Raw genomic sequence first — 6000 nt, forward strand, 5'->3', positions numbered from 1 at the left:
ATTGCCCAAGGCTCCTGTGGGCTTTCCAGGTTCCGGTCCTTTGCCCCCCCCCCCCCCCCCCGGACCCCAACCCCTGCACTGTGCCTCCTTTGCCCCAATCCCTGCATCCCCCCATCCTGCACCCCTAACTCCCTTTTGCCCTAACCCCTGCCCCCTCCTGCATCTCAACCGCTGCACGTCCCTCCTATGCCCTAAATCCTTGCCCCAACCGCTACCCTCCTGTCCTGTGCCCATGTGGGGTAACAGACCTGGATGCATGGAGCACCTGGCATTGCTGCTTGCTTCACCTCAAAAGCTGCTCCTCCTGCAGGGCTGTGGGATGAGGAGCCATGTCAGGGCTCCCTGCACCCAGGTCACATTCCCCACCTGGGCTGCATAAGGGGAGAGCAGCAGCTCCTACTGCTTGCCTCACAGCACAGGTGGGGAAAGTGACCTGGGTGCACAGAGCACTGGTTCTTGCGCCTTGCTCCCCCACCCACACAGAGCCCCAGGGGCAGGGCCATCCTTAGGCTTGATGGGACCCTATGCAGTATTATTAAACTACTGCCCCATGCCCAAGGGCAGCCGGGCCTCGCACGTCTATTTTAGAAAAGGGTGGTCTTTTGAAGGATTTATTTTAAAAAACTATGTCTGATGATCCAAGCATTTAAGACTAAAGATGAGTACTCAGATGTGCATCTAAAAATCCATGCAAGGATTTTTTTTAAGTGATGTGATATTTATAATCTTCAACAACACACTAATGAAATATTTTTAAAGCACATTTTAAACTAAGGTCCTGTAGACTAACATGTTCTGAGTAAATATTACAGTCATGCACAACTGTTTTTGTCAGTAAATTCAGAAACTGACAGTATATACCTGGGGGTTGGTAAATGCCTGTTAAGGTGGCTTCATTAGCACTTGACTGGCTCTTTAACAGTTTCAGTGTTGTGCTAATAGGTCTGGTAGGCTTTTTCACTTTTAAGTACTAGATCCCCTCCAGAGGAAGACTCACCAGGTTGCAGCAGCCAGCTCTGGTGGGAGCCTGCAGGCAGAGTCAGATTAGAACAGGGCTAGGAAGAGGCTGCAGGGTGGACACTAAAACCCAGGAGGTGCCACAAATTTTCAGGTGCCCTATGCAGCCACGTATGCTGCATATGGATGGCCCTGCCCCTGGGGGGCATAGAGGAATGTTGGGGGGGGCAAGCAATATCTGTGCATCACCACTCAGCCCCTGTTCCTCCACCAGGAGGAAGCCCAGAGAAGTCTGGGTGCGCCCCCCATCACCTGTGATGCTCCAAGCAGTCTCTGGCTATACATAAGAACAGCCATTTTGGGTAAGCGGTTCTCAAACTGTGGGTCATGGGGTCACCGGGCTGGCATTAGACTTGCTGGTGTCCGAAGCTGAAGCCCGAGCCCCACTGCGCAGAGCTGAAGACAGAGGGCTTCAGCCTTGGGTGGCAGGACTCAGGTTACAGGCCCCACCCCCGCCTGGGGTAGTGGGGGCAGTGGGGCTCAGGCTTTCCCTTTGGTTCCCCACCCCTAGCCTGGGGCAGCGGGGCTTGGGCCAGCTCAGGCTTCGGTTCCCCTCTCCTGGGGTCATGTAGTAATATTTGTTGTCAGAAGAGGGTCGCGGTGCAATGACGTTTGAGAACCCCTGGGTTAGACCAAAGGGCCATCTAGCCCAGTATCCTGTCTTCCGACAGTGGCCAATGCCAGATGACTACACCAGCAGTGTGCATGTCTGTGCTGCCACATGGCACCATCTCCCCAGACCATTACACCCCAGGTGGTTGCCCGGGTGGCTCACCCCTAAGGCCGGCCCTGCAGTTACACACACCTACAAGACCCCCACTGCCCTTTTGCACACATCTAAGAATCTAAGAATGGCAATACTGAGTCAGACCAATGTAGGGTTGCCAACTTTCCAATTGCAGAAAACGAAACCCCTTTTGCCCTGCCCTGCCCCTTCCCTAGGCCCCTGCTCACTCCATCCCTCCCACCCTCATTCATTTTTACTGGGTTGGGCAGGGGTTAGGGGTGCGGAAGGAGTGAGGGCTCTGGGGTGAGGCCAGAAATGAGAGGTTTGGTGTGTGGGCGAGGGTGCTGGCCTGGGGCAGGGGGATAATGTGTGAGCGGGAATACAGGCTCTGGACTGGGTGTGCAGGATCTAGGCTGGGGCCAGAAATGAATGGTACAGGGGCAGGGGGAACTCCAGGCTGGAGCACGAGTGGGGTGGGTGAGGGCTCCGGCTAGGGTTGTGGGTTCGGCATGCAGGAGCAGGTGTGGGCTCTGGGAGGGAGTTTGGGTGTGAGAGGAGGCTCAGGGCTGGGACGGGAGTAGAGGGTGCAGATGGGGGTTTGGGGTGTGGGTTCCGGGCGGTGCTTACCTCAGCCAGCTCTTGGAAGTAGCTGGCATTTCCCTCCAGCTCCTAAGTGGAGGCACAAGCAGGTAGCTTTGCATACCGCCCCCCTCAGCTCTCATTGGCAGTGGTTCCCAGCCAATGGGAGCTGTGGAGCTGGTGCTCAGGACGGGGGCAGTGCATGGAGCCCGGATGCCACGCCTCTGCCTAGGAGTTGGAGAGAAAAGCCAGCCACTTCAAGGAGCTGCACGAAGCCAGGGCAGGCAGGAAGCCTGCCTTAGCCTCGCCGTGCCACCGACTGGACGTTTAATGGCCCAGTCAGCAGTGCTGACTGGAGCCATCAGGATCCCTTTATGACTGCGCATTCTGATCAAAAACCAGAGGCCTGGCAACCCTAGACCAATGGTCCATCTAGCCCAGTATCCTGTCTTCTGACAGTAACCAATGCCACGTGCTTCAGAGGGAATGAACAGAACAGGTAATCCTCAAGTGACCCATTCCCATCTTCTAGCAAGCAAAGGCTAGAGGCCCATCCTGGCTATTTACCATTAATGGACCTATTATCTAATTCTTTTTTAATCCTGTTATAGTCTTGGCCTTCATAACATCCTCTGGCAAGGCATTGCACAGGTTGACGGTGCATTGTGTGAAGAAATATTTCCTTTTGTTTGTTTTAAATCTGCTGCCTATTAATTTAATATGGTGGCCCCTAGTTCTTGTGATCTGAGAAGGATAAACACTTCCTTATTTACTTTCTCCACACCAGTCATGATTTTATAGACCTCAATCATATCCCCACATTAGTCGTCTATTTCCCGAGCTGAAAAGTCCCAATCTTATTAATCCCTCCTCATATGGAAGCTGTTTTGTTGCCTTTTTCTGTAACTTTTCCAATTCCAATAGCTCTTTTTTAGATGGGGCTAGCAGAGCTGCACACAGTATTCGAGATGTGGGCATACCATGGATTTATATAGTGAGTGTGACATTATATTTTCTGTCTTATTATCTAGCCCTTTCCTAATTATTACCAGCATTTTGTTAGCTTTTTTGGCTGCTGCCGCACATTGAGTGGATATTTACAGAGAACTATCCACAATGACTCCAAGATCTCTTTCTTGAGTTGTAACAGCTAATTTAGACCCCATCACTTTATAAGTATAGTTTGGATGTTTTCCAAAGTGCATTACTTTACATTTAACAATATTGAATTTCATCTGCCATTTTGTTGCCCAGTCACCCAGTTTTGTGATTTTGTAACTCTTCACAGGCTGCTTGGGACTTAACTGTCTTGAATAGTTTTGTATCATCTGCAAAGTTTGCCACCTCACTGAATGTATATGGTGAACAGAACTGGTCCCATTACAGACCTCTGGGGAACACCACTATTTACCTCTCTCCATTCTGAAAACTCACCATTTATTCCTACCCTTTGTTTCCTATCTTTTAGCTAGTTACTGATCCATGAGAGGACCTTCCCTCTTATCCTGTGATTGCTTACTTTGCTTAAGAGCCTTTGGTGAAAGGCCTTGTCAAAACCTTTCTGAAAATCTAAGTACCCTATATCCACTGGATCCCCCTTGTCCACATGCTCGTTGACATCCTCAGAGAATTGTAATACATTGGTGAGACATGATTTCCCTTTACAAAAACCACATTGACTCTTCCCCAACAAATCGTGTTCATCTATGTGTCAGAATCTGTTCTTTACAGTAGCGTAGCTAGGGAGGGAGCGGGGAATCTATGGCCCTCGGGCTGGATCTGGCCCCTTGCTCATTATCATCCATCCCATGGGCCACACATGTTCAACTCAACCTGCTGGGGGGTGCAGGGTGCAGAGGCTCGGGGCTTTAGCACTCCCTTAAGCAAGTGAATTGAATGTGCGTGGCCCACCATTGATTTTTTTTTGGTTGGTCAATGGCCCCTGATACTAAAAAGGTTCCCCACCCCTGCTCTAGGTAATAGTGACCATAAAGTAATTAAATTTAAAATCCTTGTGGGGGTGGGGGAATACCAAAGAAACCCACCACAGTAGAAAGGAGAACTACACAAAACTGAAGAAACTAGTTAAATGGAAATTATATGGAAAAGTCACAAGGGTGAAAAGCCTGCAGGCTGCATGGAAACTATTCAAAAACACCATAATAGAGGCTCAAACTAAATGTATACTCCTACCTTCCCCACCCAAAAAACAAACAACAACAACAGTAAGAGGACCAAAAAAAATGCCACCATGGCTAAACAACAGAGTGAAAGAAGCAGGTGGAGGCAAACAGGTGTCCTTTAAAAATTGGAAGTCAAATCCCTCTGAGTAAAACAGAAAAAAGCATAAACTCTGGCAAGCCAAGTTTAATTAGGCAGGCCAGAAAATAATTGGAAGAACAACTAGCAAAAGACAAAAACTAATAGCGCAAAAAAAAAAGTACAACAGAAGCAGGCAGCCTGCAAAACTATCAGTGGAGCCACTGCACAATCCAGGAGCACTCAAGGAAGATTAGGCTGTTGTGGAGAAGCTAAATCAATTCTCTACATCTGTTTTCACTGCAGCAGATGTGAGGGAGAGTCTAACACCTGAGCCATTCTTCGTAGGTGACAAATCTGAGAAACCGACCCTTATTGAAGTGTCAATAGAGGAGGTTTTGGAACAAACTGATAAATTGAAAAGTAATAAGTCACCAGGACCAGATGGTATTCACCCAGGAATTGTGAAGGAAATCAAATATGAAAATGTAGAACTCCTAACTGTGGTATGTAACCTACACCTAAATCACCCTCTATACCAGATGGCAAATAGCTTAACGTAACACCAATTTTTAAAAAGACTCCAGAGGTGATCCTGGCAATTACAGGCTGGTAAACCTAACTTCAGTACCAGGCAAACTGATTGAAACATTAGTAATGAAAAGAATTATTGGACACAAAAGATGAACACAACATATTACGAAGAGTCAACACAGCTTTTGTAATGGGAAATCATGTCCTAATTACATATTAAAATTCTTTAAGGGTGTCAACAAGCGTGTGGACAAGAGTGATCCAGTCAATATAAATACTTGGATTTTCAGAAAGCCTTCCATAAGATCCCACACTAAAGTCTCTTAAGCAAAGGAAGCATTCATGGGTTAAGAGGAAGGTCATCAAATGGATCAGTAACTGGTTAAAAAAGGATACAGTTTTCATAATGGAGAGAGGTAAAAAGTGGGGCCCCACAAGGATCTGTACTGGGATCTGTGCTGCTCAATATATTCATAAATGATCTGGAAAAGGGGGTAAACAGTCAGGTGACAAAGTTTGCAGATGATGCAAAATTATTCAAGATAGTTAAGTCCAAAGCTGACTGAAAAATTATGAAGGCTTATCACAAAACTGGGTGACTGGGCAACAGAATGGCAGATGAAGTTCAATGTTGATAAATGCAAAGCAATGCACATTGGAAAACAAATCAACTATACATACAAAATGATGGGGTCTAAATTGGCTATCCTGTCATCTGTCATCCTGTCAAGAAAGAGATACTGGAGTCATCATGGATAGTTCTCTGAACATATCTGTTAAATGTGCAGCAGAAGTAAAAAAAAAAAAAACACCTAACACAAAGTTAGGAACCATTAGGAAAGGAGAGATAATAAGACAGAAAATATTGTAATGCCACTATACAA

Source organism: Dermochelys coriacea, chromosome 4, assembly GCF_009764565.3.
Source record: "Dermochelys coriacea isolate rDerCor1 chromosome 4, rDerCor1.pri.v4, whole genome shotgun sequence".
Taxonomy (NCBI): Eukaryota; Metazoa; Chordata; order Testudines; family Dermochelyidae; genus Dermochelys; species Dermochelys coriacea.